Source organism: Ranitomeya imitator, chromosome 3 (genome assembly GCF_032444005.1).
Source record: "Ranitomeya imitator isolate aRanImi1 chromosome 3, aRanImi1.pri, whole genome shotgun sequence".
Classification (NCBI taxonomy): Eukaryota; Metazoa; Chordata; class Amphibia; order Anura; family Dendrobatidae; genus Ranitomeya; species Ranitomeya imitator.
Window position 1 is genome coordinate 682,990,729 of NC_091284.1, and position 27,132 is coordinate 683,017,860.

General features: G+C 45.6%; 1 protein-coding gene across 1 annotated transcript in view; it reads left to right on the forward strand.

Moving 5' to 3' along the window:
- Positions 1-449: 449 nt before the first annotated feature.
- Positions 450-27,132, forward strand: part of LOC138670792 (transmembrane protein 198) — an 81,100-nt gene continuing 54,417 nt past the window's right edge. The window contains exon 1 of the mRNA XM_069758440.1: positions 450-706. The gene's annotated coding sequence lies outside the window, so the exon portion shown is untranslated. The remainder of the gene's footprint in view (positions 707-27,132) is intronic.

Consider the following 27,132-nt stretch of genomic DNA (forward strand, 5'->3'; position numbering starts at 1 on the left):
CCCTGGACCGTCCGCCCACGGTGCTGAGTGGCAGGTTCCCTGGACCGTCCGCCCCCCGCGCTGAGTGGCAGGTTCCCTGGACCGTCCGCCCCCCGCGCTGAGTGGCACGTTCCCTGGACCGTCCGCCCCCGGCGCTGAGTGGCAGGTTCCCTGGACCGTCCGCCCCCCGCGCTCAGTGCCGGTCACATCCTCTGAAGGCTGAGGCTCCTCATTCTCCCACCACGTTACAGTCACTACAGACCCGACCATTTATACATCGGGGGGGGGGGGCTTTTAGTTCTCAGAAAGATTAACGTGACCAAAGACGAATCTGTTCTCATCATTCCCACAATTAATTCACAGTGTACCTCACGGAATATTAAAAACGCCAAACAACTGCTAATGTCCCTTCTCCCTCCCCGCGGCCACTAGAATGGTGCGGTCCGGAGCGGTGACGTCACCTTTCAGCTGTTCTGAGGAGAAAGGCTTGTGTGGAGTTTGAATGTGGCCAGTCAGTGGACATGGCTGCTGTGAGGGCTGCGCGGGGAGCAGGCGGCCGTGCTGGCGGGATACCGAGCTGGTGAGCGGCCATTGCCAAGAATGAGGGACCTGGAACACTGAACGCTTCTAAGAAGCCGCCGGCAGCAGCAGCAGCATCATCTCCGCTCTCTCCAGGACCGCTGGCTGCGGACGGAGGAAGTGACAACTTTGTGCCTGCAGTGATCTGGTAAAGGAATCTCCGGCGTCTGCACTGGGATCTCGGGATCGCTGCTCACCTCCACAGGGTCCCGCTCCCTCTGCTCCAGGGGCAGCACTGGAGGAGGTTTATTCACAGTAGTTGTACTTGGCAACCAATTAGATTCCAGCTTTCAAATTGACAAGGCAGTTGTATACATAAGAGCTGCAGCCTGATTGGTTGCTGCAACTTCTCCACTTTTCCTTAGCAGTTTTCTTCCATCCTCCTGTTCTGTTTCTGGGCTGTTCCTGTGTGAAGTCCAGGGACTGAAGAGTTAATGTAACTTACCTGCTGGGGTGATTGTACATGGCAGCTCCTGATGTACGCACTTCTGCATGGGAGGAGTAGTGCGCCGTGCCGCTGTGTTCCTCCCTTGCAGAACCTGCTGGACACCGCTGCCAGTGGGCTGTTAGCATCTGTCCTGTCATCAATCCGGCATCTGTCGTTTTAGGGTTTTTATAGCTTTGGAACAGGAAAAACGGAAACGCAGATATGAGTGAGGCCTGGAATGTGTGCTGTATATTATTAATGGGGTCTCTGTCATACATGGAGTATCGGTAGGATTGGGGACATAGGATCCGTCCAGTACGGCCACCATGTAGGGCTCCGTTCACATGTCCGTGCTGGTATTCTGATGGTCTCTTACACTTTAGGACAGGGGTGGGGAACCTCAGGCCCCAGGGCCGTTTACGGCCCCCGATGACCTTTCATCAAGCCCCCGATCAGATTCTCAGGGACCGCATTTTTGGGCAGAGAGCTGTATTTTGATTACAACCCGCTCATTAATTCTTCTTGCTCTGTTGGCACACACATGCAGTGCTCACTACTGAACACTGAAGGGCATGCAATGAAAGATTACGTCCTGACACCAGTGCCTGTCAGGATGCACTGTGTGGGCGGAGCTTGTACGGCCCCCGAAGGATGGTAGAAATATCCAAATGGCCCTTGGCAGAAAAAAGATTCCCCACCCCTGCTTTAGGAGAAGGGAAACTTAAAGGTGATCTGTCAGCAGTTTTTTGCACCCCAACAAGTGCCACCACCTTTTTTTGCAGTTACGCATTCCACAATTGATTACATTGCCTCCAGACTCCCCCTGTACACCTCAAAAATACAGACGGTGCAGGGAGGACGCCCATTGGATGGGAGCTGCCTCATTGAAATGCAGCGCGGGACCAAATCAAATGGTATTGTTGAGCTGTACAGGAGGGAGTCAGGAGGCAATGTAGTGGGTTGTGAAATGCGTAAAAGAAACAGGTGGTGGCGTTTGTTGGGATCCTAAAAAACTGGTGACTGGTTCCCTATAAGTGATCCATAGCATCAGTTATAACAGCAGAGGCGTCCCAGTGACGATCAGGGGCCTTTTTTTTTTTTTTTTTTTAGATCTGAAAACAAGGATGAACTCCATAATAAAAATGTGACTTTCCTGCTTCTATTTACATAACTGATGAAGCAGCTGGATCACTTAAGTGAACAGAGGCGAGGAGTGCAAAAATTGGGATACACTATTTTTTTTTTTTGGGGGGGGGGGGGGGGGGTTGGGTTGGTGGGTGAGAGGAATGTGTCAGGACGGATTACAACAGCCAACAGCACAATTCTATATAGTCAGAGATGGAATTTCAGAGAATACTGTGCTGGTGAATTATTGATTGAATTTAATGTGTGCTGTATGGTGGCCTTAAAGGGGTATTCCTATCCCAACACGTAGAATGTGTGCTAGTAGTAATAATAGCAAATGCTTCTAATTAAAAATGTAGTATAGTTCTTTAGCCATGTCTCTTACCCCATGTAGGGCATTTCAGTAGTTTTGGTATACATTGGTTACAACCATTCATACAGTGACAGATGGCTCTTAGTGGTCATAATCCTGGATACCTAAGCTACCGAAATGCCCTACATGGAGTAAGCGACGTAGCTAATCAGAACAACTATTCTGCATTTCTAACTGGAGGTATTGGCTAATATTACTAATGCATATTAGGGTACGATTATAGAATTTTGGAGATGGGAATACCCCTTTAATTGGGTTAAAGGGATTGTCCACCACTAGACAACCCCTTTTATTAGTGGGTGCAGCGAGGTGCTTATCCCCAGGACACTGTGTTTCTTCTGCTTGGCTTGGACAAACGGAATGCTCATGAGACGCCCGTGCAGAGTGTGGGTTAGGCTATGTGCACACGTTGCGGATTAGACTTAGGAATTTCTGGTGCGGTTTCTGCCTCTCCTGGCAGAAAACACAGCTGTGGATTTGTCGCGTTTTTTGTGCGTTTTTGCTGCGGTTTTTTTGCGGATTTGCTGCGGTTTTTACCCCTGCAGATTTCTATAATGGAATGGGTACAAAAACGCTGCAGATCCGCAAAAAAGAAGTGACATGCTACTTCTTTTAATCTGCAGCATTTCCGCACCGGATTTTCCGCAAAGTGTGCACAGCTTTTTTTTTTTTTTCTCATTGATTTACATTGTACTGTAAATGAATTGCGGATCTGCAGCATTTCTGCACTGCAAAAAGCGCTGCAGATCGGCAGAGAATCCGCAACGTGTGCACATACCCTAAGAGATAGCTTGCATATAGTGGCACATCTCTGTCTATTATAGATATACATTTTGTTTTTATGTGTCAGTGGCTCTTGCAGTGCTTGGCAGAATCGCATTGTCTGTGTAGTTATATCTAGAAATGCGGCAATGTCTTCTTCTTGGCCGCCTGCTCTTTGCATATTTGCAAATGTTGATGCTCTTTCTGAATATGCTTTGCATTGACTGGAGCAGCAGCTTCGGCGTCCTACCATTTGCCTGTGATAGTGGAAGACGTGTTTATTTGGCAGAGAAGCCGTTTCTCTCCTCTGCTGAACTCTAGACACTCTACAGTACATGAAACTCTATACTGCCTGTCTTATGCTGCTATACACAGATCCCCGGGGCCTCCAGGCTCCAGACATTTTACCAAGATGATGTCTCATTTTAAGAGACTCTACAGAATGACCGTTCAAACCAAGTGCAGGCGCTCAGTGCATCATGGCGGGGCCAACCATTTATATGCACCTTCCCACCTGCTTGTTGTCCCTCCATCTCCACCTTTCCCTTTTATTTGATTGACATCTCTATCTTCATAGGGCCAGCGAAGGGCGGATATGCAGGGAAAAGGTGTATATAAATGATTGGCCCTGCCATGAAGCACCGAGCTGCCTGTGCTGACAGTCCCTTTAACCCTATCAAAGGGGGCAACTCCCAAAAAGCAAGGGTCTTCAACGGATGGCTCTCTGGCTCTGCGATACTGGAGACTAGGAAAATCTAGCCTTTCCAAGAGTTGGAATAACGGCATTGCAGTAGTTGTTCAGGCTCAGAGCAAAAGCCTACAGTCACGATTCGGCAATGTGCAGGTGGTCACATGACCACATGTATTTGATTTGCAGACTTGCTGTCAGGTGCCGACTAGTCTCATCCAGCTTGACTGAATTCTCTTCTTTTGAGGGAAGCAAAATGCGTCTACTTTTTCCTATCGCCACGACAGCACCCACAACGAGAGAGGGGATCCGCCCACCTTCCGGACAGGAACCTACAGGTTAGAAAGGGGCGGTCCCCCTCGCCCTCCAGTTTGGGTTCCTGTCCGGACGGCGGGAGCCTACAGGTCGTTTCCTCTTACCCGGGTCCGCCAAGCCTCTGTGCGGTGTCCGGGGAGAACGGCAGAGTCGGGGGCCCGGAAGCAGCGTCGGGGGAAGTCCTGTGTCCAGCTTCCCCCCTCGTCTGGCAAGGAGCGGTGACGTTCCCGGGGGAAGGCACGCCGCCCTGGGTCGTTCACACGCGCGCGCGACGCTGCAGGAGCAGGTCGGCGCTTATGACCCGGAAGTAGAGTGAACAACTTCCGGAGGAGACCGGGAGGAGGAGCGCGGGACTTTTTGAAAAGGAGCAGCGCTCAGGTGAGATGTGTGTGCAGCAACATGTCTTCGGCAGGAGACGCCGAACACCGACAGGCAGGAGAGCACAGGTCTCATAGCGGCGAACGTGGGCAGCAGGACCCTGGCAAACCAGCGTCACGTCGCACCTCACCCCCTCAAAAACCAGTACTCTACATTTTCCAGCAGTGGTGAGTGTAATATGTAGACCATTGCCTGATACAGCTGTTTTTTCTACACTATGCTTTATTGTAGGGGAAAAAGGTCTCCAAATCTAAGCATAAGCAGTGTGCTGTATGCACAGAGCCTCTACCTGACACATATGTAAAGAAATTATGCCAATCATGCATATGTCGTATGTTAGAAGAAGAGGCCCCTCTCCGGGTATCGGATTTGAGGGAGGTAATTAGGGAAGAAATAAAATCATCCCTTAAAACCAGACGGCATGAAAAAAGCAGTGTGGAGTTGGTGTCCGATTCCAGCCCTTCGGTACAAGAGGGCGAATGTTCGGAAAGTTCTTCGGCATCCTCTTCAGATGAGGAGGGAAGACCTTGCTTTTCCACGGATGGTATGGAAACCTTAATTAAGGCAGTCCGTGCAACTATGGGGGTTGCAGAGAGTAAAGAACCGAAAACAACCCAGGAGATCATGTTCGCAGGGCTGAGCCAGAGAAGTCGGAAAGCTTTCCCAGTGGTGGATTCCGTTAAAGATCTGGTCAAACGGGAGTGGGACAAGCTGGATAAAGGGTTTTTACCTTCAGCGGCAAAAAGAAGGTACCCCTTTGAAGATGACACTTTATCCCAGTGGATGAAGGTTCCGAAAATAGATGCGGCAGTAGCCTCTACTTCGAAAACAGCCTCACTTCCGTTAGAAGATGTAGGGCTCCTCAAAGATCCTTCAGACAGAAAGGCTGACATGCTCCTTTAAAAACTATGGGAGTCATCATCTGGAGCCTTTAAGCCTGCTATCGCAGGCACCTGTACGGCCAGATCAATCATGGTCTGGGTGACTCAGCTGGAGGAGCAGCTTAAAGCGAAGGTACCCAGGGATAAGTTGTTGAATTCCCTGTCTCAGGTCAGAGAAGGAGCGGCTTATCTAGCAGATGCCTCAATTGATTCTCTGAAATTGGCCGCAAGATCGGCAGGTCTTTCGAACGCAGCCAGACGGGCACTATGGCTTAAGACCTGGAAGGGGGATGCTCAGGCTAAAGCCAAATTATGCTCCATTCCATGTAGGGGTGAGTACCTATTCGGCCCGGTGCTGGATGACTTCCTTGCAAAGGCAGAAGATAGGAAGAAGGGATTTCCTAAAACGTTTAATCCCACTTTTAGGAACGCCTTCCGAAGACGCATGCCCTTCAGGAGATTCCAGGCAGACCAGCAAGGATATAATCGCGACTGGGAACCATCAGATCAAAAGAAGAAAGGTGGATACTATAAGAACCCTCCATCTTTCTCAAGACGTAGGCGTAATTACAGATAAAGCAGATCTACCAGTAGGGGGAAGGCTAAAGTTCTTCTCAGATAAATGGAAAAAGATTACTTCTAGTGCCTGGATAATGGGGGTGGTTGAGTCCGGATTAAAATGAGAATTCTTGAGAACTCCCCCAGATCATTTTGTGATAACATCACTGGACACTCTGGCCCAACAACAGGCCTTAGAATTAGAGATTCAACAATTGCTTACAAAGCGAGTTATTGAAGAAGTACCAAAACATCAGGAGAAGACGGGTTTTTATTCTCGGCTATTCTTAATCGCTAAACCTGATGGGTCCTTTAGGACTATCATAAATTTACGTAAATTGAATAGATATCTTCAGTACCACGCTTTTAAGATGGAATCCATTAAGTCAACAACTAAGCTTTTGTTTCCTAGGTGCTACATGTCGGTCTTGGATCTAAAAGATGCGTACTACCATCTTCCAGTTCACAGAAATCACCAGCAATTCCTCAGGATGGCAGTATGGGTAAACCATCAGATTAAGCATTTTCAATTTTTTGGCAATGCCCTTTGGCCTGTCCATGGCACCTAGAGTTTTTACTAAGGTTGTTTCGGAAGTAATGGCCCATATCAGAGAGAGAGAAACCCTTGTGGTGCCCTATCTAGACGATTTTTTGATAGTAGGAAATTCAATTGATCAGTGTACGTCTAGGGTAAATGCCATAATATCATCCCTACAGGAGCTCGGATGGATTATCAACTGGGAAAAGTCAAAACTGGAACCCACAAGACGTCAAATGTTCCTAGGAGTTCTTCTAGACTCAGAAGATCAGTCATCCTTCCTACCAGAAGAGAAGAAGCGGAAGATCATTCAAAGGATCTCGGCTGTAAGGAAAGCTCCAAACTTAAGTCTAAGAGACGCAATGTCTCTACTAGGATCTTTGACTGCGTGTATATCGGCGGTAAAATGGGCTCAGGCTCATACCCGAATGCTTCAATACGAAGTTCTTCAAGCAGAAAAAGATCTTCATGGTGCTCTGAGCAGAAGGTTCAGATTATCACCCGCCACTCTTCACGATCTGAGATGGTGGCTCAATCCAGCACATTTGTCAAAAGGAGTTCTCTGGACCATCACTCCGGACAACATAATTACAACAGATGCCAGTCCGTTCGGTTGGGGGGCCCATATGGGAGACATTCTAACCCAAGGGCGATAGTCGATTCAAGAGTCCCAGAATTCCTCAAATCTAAGGGAGCTTACGGCAGTCAATCAGGCTCTTCTTTCCTTACTACCATTCCTGAGGAATATGCATGTACAGATACAAACAGACAATATGACTGTGGTAGCCTACATCAATCATCAGGGGGGGACAAGGTCTCGATCCCTGATGACCACTACAGCACAGATATTGTCTCTGGCCGAGAAACACTTACAATCCCTGTCGGCAGTTCATATAAAAGGGGAACTCAATATAGAGGCGGACTACCTCAGTCGCCATTCCCTTCGTCAGGGAGAGTGGTCCCTAAACCAACAGATATTCGATAAGATAGTCAATCTGTGGGGGTTGCCGACAATAGATCTCTTTGCTACGAGGAAGGTCAGAAGGTTCGCATCTTTACACATAGCAGACCAACCATTCATAGTGGATTCCCTTCGTGTCCGTTGGGACTTCCAGCTAGCATATGCCTTTCCCCCTATGTGTCTGATTCCGATAGTTCTCAGGAAGATCCGGGAGGAAAGAGCCAGAGTGATCTTAATCGCCCCCTTCTGGCCCAGGAGACCTTGGTTCTCTCTCCTCAGGACAATGTCTGTGACCGATCCCTGGGTGTTGCCAGTGGTTCCGGAACTCCTTTCTCAAGGTCCATTTCGTCATCCAAATTTGGAGACTCTTCACTTAACGGCTTGGAACTTGAGAGGGAGCTTCTGAAGGAGAGGGGGTTCTCTAATGCTTTAATAGCCACCTTATTGAAAAGCAGAAAGGAGGTCACTACAAAAATCTACGAAAATTTGGAAAAAATTCCTTTTGTTTTATCAGCAACCATTAGGAGATAAGGCTCCGATTTCAGCGATTTTAGAATTCCTTCAGAAAGGCTGGGAATTGGGTTTAGCAGTCAACACTCTAAGAGTTCATGTTTCAGCCTTGGGAGCTCTATATAACAGTGATATAGCTGGTAATAGATGGGTTGCTAGGTTTATTAAGGCTTGTCAGCGTTCTAACCCAATCCATATTGTAAGAATACCCCCTTGGGATTTAAATTTGGTGCTTGAGGCATTGACTGAACCTCCGTTCGAGCCATTAGACTCTATTTCAATGAAAAATGTAACCTTAAAAACAGCTCTACTCTTAGCATTAACATCTGCCAGGAGGGTCAGTGATATACATGCGTTATCGGTAGATCCTCCCTATCTGATAATTCTCCAGGATAAGATTGTCTTACAACCTGATCCCGCATACTTACCGAAAGTAGCAACTAAATTTCATAGAAGTCAGGAGATTTATTTACCATCTTTCTATGAAAATCCAGGTTCAGAAGAGGAGAAAAAAATATCATACCCTAGATGTAAAGAGGGCGATATTAGAATACCTGGATAGGACACAAAGCTGGAGACAGAGTAGGGCTCTGTTTGTTTCTTTCCAGAATCGGAAAAAAGGTTCTGGTGTCACGAAGAACTCTATCGCTAGATGGATTAGAGAAGCGATATGTCTTGCCTATTCTGCCAAGGGAGTAACACCACCAGAAGACATCAGGGCGCACTCCACTCGGGCCATGGCATCATCCTGGGCGGAGAAGGCAGATGTCCCCATTGAAATGATATGTAAGGCGGCAACTTGGTCATCACCTTCCACCTTTTATAAGCACTATCGCCTTGATCTATCTGCTAATTCCAGTTTACAGTTTGGCCGTTCAGTACTTTGTGCTGTGGTCCCTCCCAGTTAAATAGTCTTTGAAAGTCTCTCGTTGTGGGTGCTGTCGTGGCGATAGGAAAACCGGTTTTTACGTACCGGTAATAGGATTTTACAGAGTCCACGACAGCACCCATACATTCCCCCCCGTATTTAGTTACTTATTCCTGCACTCTGTTGGAAGGTGTGCCTTAGAGATCACTCTATAGAGGTGGTGGTATTTAGTAGTGTTTAAGATAATATTGTCATGTACTGATTCATTGGCAGTATCCCTTGTACTCTGGAACACAAACTGGAGGGCGAGGGGGACCGCCCCTTTTTAACCTGTAGGTTCCTGTCCGGAAGGTGGGCGGATCCCCTCTCTCGTTGTGGGTGCTGTCGTGGACTCTGTAAAATCCTATTACCAGTACGTAAAAACCGGTATCATGTGACCACAAATCAGATGTGGTCATGTGACAGCCCACTTGCATTGGGAATACAGTGGAATCGTCACATTATGCGCACCCCACACTGTCATGTTTCGGCAATCAGTGGCTGCAGACTTTTGCTCAGAGGCTGGACATCCCCTTTAAGGCTGTATTCACATCTTTAGACCCCTGTGTTTGTTATATAGGTCATGCAAATTTCCCAATATATATATACCCCAAATGTGTCTATGGGGATCAATCCTGGCAGATTGCAAAAAATCCTCTGTTGGACTCTTCCACTGAAGTCTGTAGATGACGTATGCCCTTTACAGTGCCATACTTTGGACCATTTTGTCAGCACATAATTCGGGCAATACCTGTGATAGAAGGATCTCCTGAGGTGTAAGCAGATAAGATCACTTTATTTTCTGTTTGTTAGAATTGTTATCAAGCATTTGACTGGTATATAACTTCACTGGGAGATACTTCTGGGTGCCAATCAGAGCTCTGGCTTTACTTAGAACCGATGCACATCCTTAATTATGGCTCTGTTTTGTACACTGGGTTAGCCATAATTATGCAAAAAAATAGTGTAACATGAACTCGATGTGAAAGAACAGTTAAAGTGGGTTGTCCGGTATGTCAGCTGCACCACTGACTGGTGGTCCCCACTGGTCTCTGCTTCCGTACAGCACAGGACCATGGTGGCCAGGGACTGTCTGCAGCAGTGACGTGGATGTGCACGAGGCTATCGCTGCAGGGAGGTAAGCCCAGACTGTGGCGGACACCACTGCAGTGTCGGTGCTGTCTACATTTTATGGATTTGCTGTACATTTTTCTGATTGGCTATAACACTGGCGGGGTTTACAAGTTATGAATTTGCAGTGACCTAATTTTTTATTTTTTTTTGCGTATTGACATCATGCTACCATAAACTTTACTCTTATAAGGATTGCTTATAATCGTACAGTGTTTCTATTTATGGCAATACCTCTGTTGCATTGAAACAGTGCTCTTACATGGGTGTAATATGCGGGTGGTGTTTTTGTGGCTACATGTTTGTCAGGAGCGCTCCAGTTAGCCGGGTTCCCAAGACAGCTTACCGTATTCACTAAGCGCTATAGCTTGCCGAATAAGGAGGGAGCCGAAGATATTCACTCTTTACTAAGGGGGCATTGCCCATAGGATAATGCAAAGCAACATAAAGACGCCCCCAGAGGATATTGTGAGTCACACCCCCTTGGTAAAGACTGTACATTTAGCATGCAATAAAAAGGTCCAGATCTCTGGAATCGTATGGCGTCTTTATAAAAGAAAAGAAAAAAAAAAGTGTAATACTCAGACGAGCCGGGCGGACTAAAATAAGAGCAGAAACTGGGGACGTATTAGAATGAAGAAAATGAATGTATAAAGAGAGTGAACATAACTTATTGGTCCAAAAATATGGAGAGGTATAATAGGTTTCTTGGGCGTTTTAGACATGGAAGATATGCAGCTAAGGGAAGGAACACTTAGAATATACACCTGTTTATATGGGATATTTCCTGGGCTTGTTAGGTGGGGTGTGAGCATGGAATATAGGGGAATGAACACATATCCCATATAAAGTTATATTGTGTGTTCATTCCCCACTTAACAAGCACAAGGAATGTAATATACACCTACCGTATTTATATTGGATGTGTTCATTCCTCTATTATCTACATGTCTGATGCCTAAGAAACCTATTATACCTCTCCATATTGGAGTATCAAGGTATAATGTTAATTTCTCTAGTCACCTTCCACGACAGCCACTTCGGAGGTTGTCTTCCCCGCCCTAATAGGGGACAGGAACACAAGAGGTTAAATACCCCTCCCCTTCCTGCACCGCCAGTGTTTTCCTGTCCCCTATGGGGCATGAAGAGTTTCTGAAGGGGCTGCCGTGGCCGGCGACGGAGCTCCACTTACCCAGAAGCCAGGCGGCATGAAGGTCGGGTTTCCCTCCTTGATAATGCCGCTCCCGTCTCCTCTCTTCGGAGCGACTCGGGACCTTCCCGCCCCTCCGGCGCTCCTTTTGGGGGCAATGCGGGGCGGTGATGTGCTTGCCGGGGGCCTCCTGCAGCCCCCCGGTTCCCTCCTCCACAGCTGCAGCGCTGGAGGTGGCGCGCGTCCCGGGCTGGGGCCGGAGAGCCTGATGACTTCCGGGTTAAAGCGCGCCACTTCCGGTTCAACCAGGAAGCGTGCCATGGAGCGCACGCCGGCCGGCAATGGCGTCCAGCACCAGAAGCACGCCATACAAACAGCGGCGGGGGCGTTCTAGGACCTACCCCAATCGGGCCACACGTTGGGGGAGGAGCACTGCACGCTGGACCACCGATCCTTATAAAAAGATCAGGGTAGCAAGGTAAGCTGACTGTTAGCAACCTGACGGACATGGACAGTGACAGACCCCCTTGCTCTGCATCTGCAGATGCCAGCGTTCCCCCTCCTACCAAAGTAAGTAGCAGGTGTTGGGCCCAGCTATCCCCTATATACATATGTGCTTTTATGTATATATAGATATATTCCTCTAAGTGGCTTAGCAAACCCTCTCTCTCTCTCTCTCTCTCTTAGGGAGAAAAGGTTTCCGACCCTAAAAAGTCAAGCCGCAAATGCAAAGTGTGTACGGCCAGACTCCCATCAACATACGGGAAAAAGCTCTGCCAATCCTGTACGGATGAGGTCCTGCGCGCCGAACAACCCTCGCTGTTGGATAGCATTAGATCCCTCATTAAAGATGAGGTCCATTCTTCTATGGCTACCTTCTCTCAGATGTCGGTGCCTCAGCCACCCCCTCCAAAAAAAGAGGAAAAAAGCCCCAGTAGAATCCGACCCGGACTCGGGAGAAATCCAGTCCTCAGGTTCAGAGGATAACTGGGAAAACGAAGGCTCCACTTCTACCCCCACCTGTAGATCAGAAAACAAAAAATATTATTTTAGTTCTGAGGACATGAGTGAACTAATCGGTTTAGTAAGAAGCACCATGGGGGTAGAGGATGAAGAAGTTACACTCACAGTACATGATGAGATGTTTGAGGGTCTGAAACCCAAAGACCAAAAAGGGTTCCCGGTGCATAAGAACTTACGAGATCTAATTCTGCATGAATGGGACCTCCCTGAAAAAGGTCTGACTATACCATCGGAACTAAAAAACCGGTACCCATTAGATGGGGATAACTCCTTATGGGAGACCCCGAAAGTAGATGTTCAGGTGTCTAGGGTAACTAAAAAAACTGCCCTCCCCTTTGAGGACTCTTCGCAACTCAAGGATCCGATGGATCGTAAAATAGAGAGTTTATTAAAAAAGTCCTGGGACACCTCCACAAATCTGCTAAAATCTAATATAGCCTCTACTTGCGTAGCCAGATCTCTATTTATCTGGTTACGCAAACTTGAGGATCACTTGACTCAAGGCACCCCAAGAGAGGAGATTTTAGACTCCCTACCCTTACTACAGAAAGCTACAGGGTTCCTAGCCGATGCATCTGCTGAATCGGTTCGAGTAGCCGCGAAAGCTGCCGTTCTCTCTAACTCGTCCAGGAGAGCACTCTGGATAAAATCCTGGGGAGGCGATTTTGTCTCCAAGTCCAAATTATGTAGCATACCCTTTCAGGGTCATAATGTATTTGGACCCGTCCTGGACGATATTTTGGATAAGGCGGCAGATAAGAAGAAATCTCTCCCTGAGCAAAAGACCCCCAAAAAACGCTTTTTTCGTCCCTCCCGTGATCAAACCTCACAGAGAGGAAAAGGCAAAACGGGAAGATGGAGTTATCCTAAGGGAGGCAGGGGAAAAAATATCCTGGCCCCTCAGGCCCAGCAAACCCCAGATAAACAATGACTGTACTCCGGTCGGGGGTCGACTCTCACGATTTTTCACCGAGTGGCAAAACATCTCCACAAATCAGTGGGTCCTTCGTACCATTCAAGAAGGATTAAAAATAGAATTCGTGAGACCACCCCCACATTGCGTAAAGATAACCTCCCTCCAAAACCCAGATCTCCAAAACTCCTTGTTACAAGATCTACAAAAATTAATACAATCAAATGTGATTTCTCAGGTGCCGAAGTTCGAGGAAGGACGTGGTCATTATTCACGCCTTTTTCTAATAACCAAGCCGTCGGGGAAGAACAGAATTATCATAAATTTGAAACCCTTAAACGATTCTGTCCGATACAGGAGATTCAAAATGGAGACAGTCAAATCCGTAATTCCCCTCATCGGTCAGGGTTGGATTATGGCGACTGTGGACCTGAGGGATGCGTATTACCATGTGCCAATCCATCCAGAGCACAGGAAATTCCTCAGGTTCGCAGTCTCCAAGGGTCACCAAATCAAACATTTTCAGTTCAATGTTCTCCCCTTCGGCATCTCTTCGGCCCCTTGGGTTTTCACAAAGATTATGGCGGAAGCGATAATCTTCATCCGTCAGCAGGGAATATGCATAGTCCCGTATCTAGACGACCTGCTTATCATGGCTCCATCTGCCTCCCGTCTGGAAACAGACGTATCAAAGTCCCTAGAAATATTACAAACCCTGGGTTGGATCCCAAATCTGGAGAAATCGGAGGTCCATCCCTCCACAAGAAGAAAATTCCTGGGGGTGCTACTGGACTCGGATGTAAGAACATCTTTTCTACCCAAAGATCATCAAATCAACCTTGTCCGCAAGGTAACCAAATTCAGAGGCCAGCGTGCACCGACCCTCAGAGAATCGATGTCTGTACTAGGGTCCCTGACCGCATGTATACAATCGGTTTCCTGGGCCCAGGCTCACACACGAACTCTCCAGACTTATGTTCTCCTACATTCCAGGAGACGACAGACTCCATTGAATCAGAAGATTCTTCTCCCTGGCCATGTGAAATCGGCGCTAAAATGGTGGCTAGATTATCAAAATCTCCAGAGAGGGGTCAGCTGGGACCACCTTCCCCTAAAAACACTCCGCTCAGATGCCAGCAAAAGAGGCTGGGGTGCGGTGGTAGAGGGTTTCCACTTTCAGGGACAATGGACATCGAACATCAGCAGCAGCTCCTCGAATCTAAGAGAGTTGAAAGCTGTGGAGGAGGCCCTAAAGGCATCATCTGCACTGATCAAAAATCATCACGTTCGTATTTACTCGGACAATATGACCACAGTGGCCTATCTATGACACCAGGGGGGGACAAAGTATGCCTCTCTAAAAGAAGTGGCCGCAAGAATATTTTTCTGGGCAGAGAGGAACCTTCTATCGGTCACAGCAGTACATTTGAGGGGATTGGACAACACTCAGGCGGATTTCCTCAGCAGGAAGGACGTTCATCCGGGAGAGTGGTCCCTAGACCAAGCAGTGTTCCAGTCCCTAACCGAAAAATGGGGTACTCCAGAGGTGGATTTATTCGCCAACAGGCAAAATACGAAGATAGAAACATTTTTCTCCCTTCATCACAAAGACAAGGCACAAGGAATAGATGCCTTTTCACACCAGTGGAGATTCAACCTTGCATATGCCTTTCCTCCCATTCCCATGCTGGCGAAAACTCTGCAAAAAATCAGGACAGACGAAGTAACCACAATCTTGATTGCCCCATTGTGGCCCGGGAGGAGTTGGTACGGCGCCCTATTAGATATGGCCCTGGAAGGTCCCTGCCTTCTACCTCAAAAGACCGATCTCCTACACCAGGGTCCTCTACTACATCCGGACCTAAACAGACTGAACTTGGCTGCATGGCTACTGAAGCCACAATCTTAAAAGCTAAAGGACTCTCAGATGACGTAATCCAGACCCTTCAAAAAAGCAGAAGGGCAGTAACCAATGCCATCTACACTAAGGTCTGGAAAAAATTTACGTCCTGGTGCTTCCCAGAAGTTCCAGACCCCTTCAATCCTGATATAGCAAGGATCTTACAATTTTTACAGAAGGGCTTGGATATAGGCCTTACCTCTAGCACACTCAAAGTGCAAGTATCGGCCCTTAGTAGCTTTTTTGACTCAAATTTAGCCAATCACCGCTGGATCAAGCGATTTCTGACAGCCGCATCCAGAATTCGTCCTACACTCCGTACTAGGGTACCCTCCTGGGACCTCAATACTGTACTTAACGCACTAACCCAGGATCCATTCGAACCCCTGGATGCCATATCCATAAAAAACTTAACTTTAAAAACAGTCTTTCTAGTCGCAATCACTACGGCTAGACGTATTGGTGAATTACAGGCCCTGTCAATACAGGAACCCTATTTAACGGTCACTGCGGATAGCATTGTACTAAAACTAGACCGGTCCTTTTTACCTAAAGTGGTCTCAAATTTCCACAGAGATCAGGACATTCTACTTCCTTCTTTTTGCCCAAACCCCTCCAACCCTAAAGAACAGGCCTTCCACACCTTGGATGTTCGCAGGGTGGTTCTATTTTACTTACAACAAACTGAAGCCTGGCGAATTGATCAAAATTTATTCATTCAGTTCTCTGGACGAAATAAGGGAAAGAAGGCGGCAAAAAACACCATCGCAAACTGGATCAAACAGTCTATTTGCTTGGCTTATTCATCGCAGGGACTGGATCCACCTGCCTCTCTGAAAGCACACTCTACCCAAGCAATGGCAACATCGTGGGCAGAGAGGGGGAATGTCTCAGCAGAGCAGATATGCAGAGCCGCCACCTGGTCGTCCATCCATACGTTCACCAGACATTACCGGCTAAATTTCAATAGGGATTTAACGTTTGGCAGACGTGTTCTGCAGGCTGTAGTCCCTCCCTAGAGAAATTAGCTGTTGGTACTACTCCGAAGTGGCTGTCGTGGAAGGTGACTAGAGAAAATAGAATTATTCTTACCGTTAATTCGGTTTCTAGGAACCTTCCACGACCGCACTAATTTCCCTCCCTACCTGATATTCTTATTGGATGATTCCTGCACTTTTGTGGTAACTATACATGCTACTGTGTCCAGGAAAACACTGGCGGTGCAGGAAGGGGAGGTATTTAACCCCTTGTGTTCCTGTCCCCTATTAGGGCGGGGAAGACATCCTCCGAAGTGGCTGTCGTGGAAGGTTCCTAGAAACCGAATTAACGGTAAGAATAATTCTATTTTTTATTTATTTTCTTCATTATTTATGTCCCCAGAAGCTGTCTGCTTTTTGACCTTGTAACTCGCCCAGTCCAGGGGGTCTTGTCTGTACATGTCTTCACAAGTGGGCGTCCCTATGGACAAGTGCAGATAGTGCATAGCAATACTGTAGAGTACTGAAAAGTGTAGAAATAGATCCGGTCATTGAGGCAAGTGCTTCCTTCTCTGCAGTGTGTCGGGCTGTTTTTTGAAGCTGCTTTGTTTACTTGAGTATCTAGACCGTCTCTTGTGAACAGTGAGGCGTAATTCCTGCTTTTGATTTTGTCTATACAGCAAATAAATAAATTGTAATCTGTTTAAATAAATATCCTTACTCAAAAATATCTTTCCAGTTCAGGTTAATTGTCAGTCGTCCCCCTCTGCTGAAACCGCAGCAGTATGGTTCATTGGATAAGTAATACCTTTTTCCCATTCACTTACTGTACTAATAATCCTCATGTCTTCCTTGGCTTGCAGTGATTCAGTAGGAGCCTTCATAAAGGAAAAATCTGTCATGGGTTTTGTAATTACACGGTGGCTTGTTACAGGACCGTTAGAGAGGCGGCCATACTCAAATAGCCGCGATGCAGATGAAGACCATGGCAGCACACAGCTGCTGCAGCTTAAAAAAAAAAATACAACTATTTATTGTAATTATTTTATGATTTGGGGAAAAAAAAAACAGCTGATGCAGCCGAATCTATTGACCGAGTGGTTATGTGGGTAAAAAAGCCGTTTTCTAGTTTCAGTGCCATCACACCTAGCCTGAAAAGGATTTCCCACCAATGGGCAATCCTGTTTGAATGCAGCATAACATGCATGCAAACAAACATACATACGTGCATACATTACGTAGAAATGGGCCGGTGCCACAGTTCTGCATTAAGCCCATGATGTCATGACTAGTGATGAGCACATGTGCTTGTTACTAGCGTCTGCCTAGGGTGCCCAGGTATGCACAGAGTGTCGCAGTGCTCAAGTGACATGTTTGAGTTCCTGCACCCACATATTTCACGGCTGTTAGTTACAGAACGTGTGGGGGTTGCCTGACAAGCACAAGCAATCCCTGCATGTTTTGTGGCTTTCTAATAGCTGCGAAACATGCGGCCACGGTGACTTGAACATCTCGCTCGAACCAGCAATACTAGGTGCGTACCTCAGCACCCTAGGCAAATTCGAGTAACAAGCACTTCCGCTAATCACTAGTCATGACGTTTGTTTGTCATTTAGGCACTGTAGTCCATACAGACACATTTTCAGATTTATCTTGTACATATGGTTTAGAGAGCTGTAAATCATTTTTTAATCTTTTTTGTGATGTGTTTATTTATTTTTTGTTTATTGGTGTTAAATACAGGAATACTGGCTACATAGCAGAGCTGACTGTGTCCGGAGGAGGACACTATATTAAAGCTTCCTACTCGCAGTATACACAGCACTGGTTTAGCATTGTGTATGCAGCCATAGGGAAGGCAGAGACACTAGTAAACTATTTCTGCTTCTTTATGGGGAGTCTGGCTGTGTCTGACAGCTGACTGTGCTTGTCTCTGTTATTGTACAACTGCAAAGGCATGTGCACACGTTGCAAATTTGCTTGTGAAATTTTCTGCACAGATACTGCATCTCTTGACAGAAAACGCAGATAAAAATCTGCGCGGATTTTCATGCGGATTTGTATGCGGTTTTGAAAACAAAATAAAGATCTATTACACTGGGGAACACAATTTTTTAGGAGTTAGGTCAGATAACTGTTCTTAACTAATTTTTGGATGCCGAATCCAGAAATGATCTCAGTTTTTCTCTATACAGTCAAGTTTTTGAACTATAGGATTTTTGTCTTCTCAAAAATATGTGAACTACTGTACCTAAAAAGTGTTTTTTTTTTTTTTTTTTTTTTTTAAATAGTACAAATAGGCATTTACGACGAGAGGAAGAAGGAGCAGACATGATCTGAAACAAAGGAAATTTGTACATATGTAAATAAAGCACTGAGATGGAAAGTTACAAGCTTTGAAAACTAACAAAGAAAAAAATCATAAAAGATATATAAATTACAACTAAGCGCCCAATGTAAAGAGAAAAGCTATCACAAATTTTTTGTGTAAAGATATTGATAATTATGACGTATTGGGAGCTGCACACACCTCTCACCACACTGTCTCAGTTGTGACTACTCTTACAAGTTGCCACGTAGCTCTATATGAGTCGAATTGTAATCAGATAACAAGTCTTATTACAGATATCAGTGCAATTGTGCTTCTCTGGCAGGTAAGTTGTGGAGGAAAAACTTGACGTGCTAGAAAAAAAACTGACTACATTTTTGGAATCAGCATGCGAATTTTAGTATAAATCAGCTCAAAAACCTAACTCAACAGAATTTTTTTTTCAAATTGTTCCCCAGTGTTATTGAAAGAAAAAATGATGTAATGTAATTTCTTGTCTAACCTCTTCATTTACCATACATACTCCATTGAAGAATGTTAGAAGAATGTTTACACACAGAAAGATGGATAGATAATAGATCTATAGATTGATAATACCAAGCCCGATGTTTAGTAATAAACATAATAAAATGGTACGTAAAGAGTTAGGCCGGGGTGACACTTGTGAGAAACTCGACCGAGTCTCTCGTATCAATACTCGGCACTAAAGCCGGCACTCGGGACCGGATCGTGCAGCTTCATGTATTTCTATGCAGCTGAACGGTCCATTCCCGAGAGTGTGACCCCCGGCCTTAAATGCAATAACTATTTAATTTATAAAAAAAATTGAACAAAAAAATGGCGTGGGCTCCCGCGCAACTTTGTGCGCCAGAGAGGGAAAGCCAGCAACTAGGGACAGATGTTTATAGCCTGGGATGGGGTTAGTACCCATGATCACAGGCTATGAATATCAGCCCGCAGCTGTATATTTAGCCTTTACTGGCTAATAAAATAGGGGGACCCCACGTAGTATATTGCCCAGTCACGTAGTATATTGCCCAGCACAGAGCCACGTAGTATAGAGAAAAAAATAAACATATACTCACCTTCCGTTGGCCCATTGGAAGTCCTGCTATACTCACCGTTTGCCGCTCCTCGCCACGCTCCCGGCACTGCTCCATTGCAAGCGTCAGCTTCCGGTCCCAGGGCTGGTATGAGCAGGACCTATGATGACATCACGGTCACTTGACCGTGATGTCACGACAGGTCCTTGTCGCACACCGGCCCTGGGACCGGAAGCTGCCGCTTGCAATGGAGCGGTCCCGGGAGCATGGCGAAGAGCGGCAAAGGCGGCGGAGGGTGAGTATATCAGGTTTTTTATTTTTTTTTTAATTTTTAACATGACATTTTTACTATTGATGCTGCATAGGCAGCATCAATAGTAAATAGTTGGGGAGACACAGGGTTAATAGCAGCGGTAACTGAGTGCGTTACACCGCGGGCCCTTACCGCTGTCATTAACCCTGTGTGAGTGGAGGGGATTACGGAGCGGGCGCCGGGCAGTGAGTGTAGGGGAGGGACTAATCGGCCATGACAGGCAGCTGCCGAGACCAATCAGCGCATGAATAACCGTGACAGAAAGGCAGACAGACGGAAGTGACCCTTAGACAATATATATATATATATATATATATATATATATATATATATATATATATATATATATATATATATATTACACCCCTATTCTATGTGTACACATTTATTTGATCTATTCCATTCTAACCTGTCAGTGTGATTTTACTGTACACCGCACTGAATTGCCGGCTTTTCTATAGATCACCACTGCGTATTTCTCGCAATTCAGACTGTTGGTCCGTGTGTAATCCGTATTTTTCTCGACCCCATTGACTTTCATTGGCGGATTTTTTTGCGCAATACGGTGACAAACGCAGCATGCTGTGTTTTTCTACGGCCGTAGAAGACCGTATAATATGGATCAGTAAAATACGGCTGATAGGAGCTGGGCCATAGAGAAGCATTGTACCGTATGCAATCAGTATTTTCTGCACCTCTCATACGTCCGTAAAACTCGCTAGTGTGAGGCCGGCCTTACACATCACACTGGTAACAATTACACATCACACTGGTAATTCACCTTTTATTTAAAATAATTTCTGGAGGCTGATTCTCATGCAGACATTGTCTGGCCCATATTTATTAATGGCTCATTTGCATATAAGAAAAATGTGGATGTCTCTTGAATTAGACTTCAGCTCACAGATATCAAGGTATCATTGTATTCCGCTTCCTATGACCACATGTAGATGACTTTAGGAGTGTTGATCCTACTGACTGATTCCCTTTAAGATTGACAATTTCTGTTGTATTTGGGGGCCTCCAGGCTGGCAGGTATTTTTGCTGCATGACTGATGTATGGTATGCTATCACTTTACTAGTGTGGAAACCTAAGGGGTCACAGCACCGATTTTTATTTCTTTCCTTGTGCAGTGACCCATCTGCTGTGCAGGGAACTACAGCCTTAGGCCGGCTTCACACTCAGCGTATGAAAATACGGTCCGTATATTTTGGCCGTAATACGCTGAAAAGTCACGAAAATAGTGGTCTGTAGCTCCTCCGTAGGCAGGGTGTTTCAGCGTTTTTTTTGCGCATGGTATCCTCCGTATGTAATCCATATGTCATCCGTACTGCGTGTTTTTATCGCAGGCTTGCAAAACCGACATACGGATATACAAGGGATCCATGTGTAAACAAAAAAAAAAAAATATATATATATATATATATCAGTAGACACATATGTATATATATTAATATTTCATCCAGCGTGATATAGCAGAAAGCCGGTAATTAAACTACCGGCTTTTGCTATCTCCTTCCTAAACCCGACATGATATGAGACCTGGTTTAAAGACATGGCCAAAAGTTTTGAGAATGAGACAAATATAAATTTTTCCAAAGTCTACTGCTTCATTTTTTCTAATGGCAATTTGCATATACTCCTGAATGTCAGAGTGATCAGCTTAACAGCAATTACTGTACTTGCAAAGTCAATATTTGCCCAGAAAATGAACTTTAACCCCCAAAACACATTTCAACATAATTGCAGTCCTGCCTTAAAAGGAGCAGCTAACATCATTTTAGTGATTGATCCATTAACAGAGGTGTGGGTGTTGATGAGGACAGGGCTGGCGATCAATCAGTCATGATTAAGTAAGAATGACATCACTGGACACTTTAAAAGGAGGCTGGTGCTTGGTATCATTGTTTCTCTTCAGTTAACCATGGTTAACACGTGCAGCCATCATTGCACTGCACAAAAATGGCCTAACACGGAAGAGTATCGCAGCTACAAAGATTGCACCTCAGTCAACAATCTATCGCATCATCAAGAACTTCAAGGAGAGAGCTTCCAGTGTTGTCAAAAAGGCTCCAGGGTGCCCAAGAAAGACCAGCAAGCGCCAGGACCGTATCTTAAAACTGTTTCAGCTGCGGGATCAGACTACCAGCAGTGCCGAGCTTGCTCAGGAATGGCAGCAGGCTGGTGTGAGTGCTTCTGCACGCACTGTGAGGCGGAGACTCTTTGAGCAAGACCTGGTTTCAAGGAGGGCAGCAAAGAAGCCACTTCTCTCCAGAAAAAACATCAGGGACCGACTGATATTCTGCAAAAGTCATTTTCTCTGATGAATCCCCTTTTCGATTGTTTGGGACATCTGGAAAACAGCTTATTTGGAGAAGAAGAGGTGAGAGATACCACCAGTCTTGTCTCATGCCAACTGTAAAGCATCCTGAAACCATTCATGTGTGGGGTTGCTTCTCAGCCAAGGGAATCGGCTCACTCACAGTCTTGCCTAAAAACACAGCCATGAATAAAGAATGGTACCAGAATGTCCTCCAAGAGCAACTTCTCCCAACCGTCCAAGAGCAGTTTGGCGCCCAACAATGCCTTTTCCAGCATGATGGAGCACCTTGCCATAAAGCAAAGATGATATAACTAAATGGCTCATGGAACAAAACATAGAGATTTTGGGTCCATGGCCTGGAAACTCCCCAGATCTTAATCCCATTGAGAACTTGTGGTCAATCATCAAGAGACGGGTGGACAAACAAAAACCAACAAATTCTGGCAAAATGCAAGCATTGATTATGCAAGAATGGACTGCTATCAGTCAGGATTTGGTCCAGAAGTTGATTGAGAGCATGCCAGGGAGAATTGCAGAGGTCTTGAAGAAGGGTCAACACTGCAAATATTGACTTGCTGCATTAACTCATTCTAACTGTCAATATAACCTATTGGTACTCCTAATATGATTGCAATTATATTTCTGTATGAGATATAAACATCAGACAAACACTATTAAAAACCAGAGGGCAGCAGATCATGTGAAAATATAATTTTGGTGTCATTCTCAAAACTTTTGGCCATGACTGTACATACAGTAAACCATCTCATATCCCCATTTTTTTGCATATTCCACACTACTAATGTTAGTAGTGTGTATGCAAAATTTGGCCGTTCAAGCTAGTAAATTAAGGGGTTAGATGGCGGAAAAAATTGGCGTGGGCTCCCGCACAATTTTCTCCGCCAAAGTAGTAAAGTCAGTGACTGAGGGCAGATATTAATAGCCTGGAGAGGGTCCATGGTTATTGCCCCCCCCCCCCCCCGGCTAAAAACATCTGCCCCCAGCCACCCCAGAAAAGGCACATCTGGAAGATGCGCCTATTCTGGCACTTGGCCACTCTCTTCCCATTCCCGTGCAGCGGTGGGATATGGGGTAATGAAGGGTTAATGCCACCTTGCTATTGCAAGGTGACATTAAGCCAGATTAATAATGGAGAGGCGTCAATTATGACACCTATCCATTATTAATCCAATAGTAGTAAAGGGTTAAAAAAATACACGAACATTATTAAAAATTATTTTAATGAAATAAAAACAAAGGTTGTTTTAATATTTTATTGAACACCCAATCCAATCACTGAAGACCCTCGTTCTGTAACAAAAAAAACATAATAAACCAACAATATCCTTACCTTCCGCAGATCTGTAAAGTCCAACGATGTAAATCCATGTGAAGGGGTTAAAATATTTTGCAGGCACGAGCTTTGCTAATGCAACGTTGCTCATGTCTGCAAAACCCTGGAGAATGTAGGTAAAGTAGGTCAATGACCTATATTTACCTGCATTTGCGGTGAGGCGCCCTCTGCTGGCTGTTCCTAGATCGTGGGAACTTTCCTAGAAAGCTCCCTGGCTCGAGTTCATATGAGGACAACCAGCAGAGGGCGCCTCTTATGAACTCGAGCCTGGGAGCTTTCTAGGACAGTTTGCGGTCCGTTCCTCGCTAGCGCAGATCGGGGGCAAACGCGATCCCTTTTGGGACATTGCATTAGCGCAGTCCGTAGCGCTATGCGCTAAATGGACTCCCCTAACGCAATGTGACCCTAGCCTTACAAATAAATTAATAAGAAAAAGCCACAACATTTCAGGAATACTACAGTAGGACATTTCTTTGTGAGGTGGGAGGGGTGATGCCTCATAAAGATAAGCCAAGGAAATGAAATTAGGCATTTTCTTAGGCTGGATTCACACTGCGCTAGCAGCAGCCTGTTCAGCACATACGCTAACGGGCTGCTGCTAGCGCAAGTGCCGGCGTTCAATGGCACTAGTGCAGATGGAGCATCTGCTAGTTCTATCTGCGCTAGCAGTGACGGACCCGGAAACGCTGCAGCCCGCGTCTCCAGTTCCGTCACTCAATGACGGCACATCCCTAGCTTACGCCCATTGTGGGCGTGCGCTAGCGATGCGTCCAACATTGCAGTCAATTGCGGCCGTAACGGACTACATTGCACCGCGTTTATGCCGCAGTGTAACGTAGTCCGTCTTACGGACTACCTTGACGCAATGTGAACCAAGCCTTACAAATAGAGAGGAGTGGGAATGATGTTCTTAGTGATCTGGAGTCCATCTGGTGGAGGTGTGAATTGTGCCCATGTAGAGAGTCATAAAGACACACAATCAGGAATGAAGTGGACATGCCTGTGGGAAATCACTTCTCTACACCTGGACATTGCATGAAAGACTTAGGCCGCCGTCACACTACCGTGTTTTACGGACGTAAGAGAAGTGCTGAAAATACGGATTGCATACGGTACAATGCTTCTCTATGCTCCAGCTTCTATCAGCTGTATTTTACTGATCCGTATTATACGGTCTTCTACGGCCGTAGAAAATTGCAGCATGCTGCGTTTGTCACCGTATTGCGCAGAAAAATGCCAATGAAAGTCTATGGGGGCCAGAAAAATACAGATTACACACGGACCAGCAGTGTGACTTGCGAGAAATACGCAGCGGTGTTAGAGAGAAAAGCCGGCAATTCAGTGCGGTGTACAGTAAAATCACACTGACGGCTTACAATAGAATAGGTGGAATAAATGTGGAAACATAGAATAGGTATATATATATATATATATATATATATATATATATATAAATTTTTTTTTTCATACAGCGCTAGATAGCTTAAAAGCCGGTAATTCAATTGCCAGCTTTGCTATCTCCTTCCTAAACCCGACATGATATGAGACATGGTTTACATACAGTAAACCATGTCATATCCCCATTTTTTTTTTTTGCATATTCCACACTACTAATGTTGGTAGTGTGTATGTGCAAAATTTGGGCGCTCTAGCTATTAAATTAAAGGGTTAAATGGCGGAAAAAATTGGCATGGGCTCCCGCGCAATTTTCTCCGCCAGAGTGGTGAAGCCTGTGACTGAGGGCAGATATTAATAGCCTGGAGAGGGTCCATGGTTATTGCCCCCCCACCCCTGGCTAAAAACATCTGCCCCCAGCCACCCCAGAAAAGGCACATCTGGAAGATGCGCCTATTCTGGCACTTGGCCACTCTTTTCCTATTCCCGTGTAGCTGTGGGATATGGGGTAATGAAGGGTTAATGTCACCTTGCTATTGTAGGGTAACTGTTATGATAGGCAATTCAGTAACACAATGTACATAGCGATCAGAGCACATACAGTGATCTGACAATAACCCAAAATAATAGAACGAGCTCTGAGACGTGGAAACTCTGTAGACCGCAATTCCTGATCCTCTCCAAACACAACTAGAGGCAGCTGTGGATTGCGCCTAACGCTCCCTATGCAACTCGGCACAGCCTGAGAAACTAACTAGCCTGAAGATAGAAAAATAAGCCTACCTTGCCTCAGAGAAATACCCCAAAGGAAAAGGCAGCCCCCCACATATAATGACGGTGAGTAAGATGAAAAGACAAACGTAGGGATGAAATAGATTCAGCAAAGTGAGGCCCGATATTCTAGACAGAACGAGGATAGGAAAGATAACTTTGCGGTCTACACAAAACCCTAAAGAAAACCACGCAAAGGGGGCAAAAAGACCCTCCGTACCGAACTAACGGCACGGAGGTACACCCTTTGCGTCCCAGAGCTTCCAGCAAAACAAATAGACAAGCTGGACAGAAAAAATAGCAACAAATAGCAAAGAAGCACTTAGCTATGCAGAGCAGCAGGCCACAGGAATGATCCAGAGAAACACAAGTCCAACACTGGAACATTGACAGGAAGCATGGATCAAAGCATCAGGTGGAGTTAAGTAGAGAAGCAGCTAACGACCTCACCAGATCACCTGAGGGAGGAAACTCAGAAGCTGCAGTACCACTTTCCTCCGCAAACTGAAGCTCCCAGAGAGAATCAGCCGAAGTACCACTTGTGACCACAGGAGTGAACTCTGCCACAGAATTCACAACAGGTAACATTAAGCCAGATTAATAATGGAGAGGCGTCAATTATGACACCTGTCAATTATTAATCCAATAGTATGAAATGGTTAAAAAAAACACAAACACATTATTACAAAGTCTTTTAATGAAATAAAAACACAGGTTGTCGGAATATTTTATTATCCTGGTAATCCACCTGAAGACCCTCGCTCTGTAACAAAAAAAATAAAAAAAACAACTATCTCATACCTTCAGATGATCTGTCACGTCCCACAATGTAAATCCATCTGAACGGGTTAAATTTTTTTACAGGCAGGAGCTCTGCTAATGCAGCTGTGCTCCTGCCTGTACAACTCCAGCGAATGAATGGAAAGTAGGTCAATGACCTGTAGTTACCTTCAGTCGCAGTGATGCGCCCTCTGCTGGTTGTCCTCATATGAACTCGAGCCTGGGAACTTTTCTGATTTTTTTTTTTTTTTTTTTTTTTCTCTTCCCCCCCCCCCCCCACGCTCGAAGGACATCCAGCAGAGGGCGCATCACTGCGAATGAAGGTAACTACAGGTCATTGACCTACTTTCCATTCATTCGCTGGAGTTGTACAGCCAGGAGCACAGCTGCATTATAGCAGGGCTCCTGCCTGTAAAATTTTTTAACCCCTTCAGATATATATATATATATATATATATATATATATATATATATATATATATATATATATATATATATATATATATATATATATATATATATATATATATATTACGATTTTTTGAAATCTCGCAGTACGGATGCCATACACATTACATACAGAGGATGCCATGTGCAAAATACGCTGATATTTTGGGGACTTTTCTGCGTATGACGGCCGTAAATTATGGACCGTATTTTTATACGCTGAGTGTGACGCCGGCCTTAGCCTGAGACTTTTATGTGCCCACGTTATGGATTCGTGTTCGGATTTTTCCGCACAGTTTTT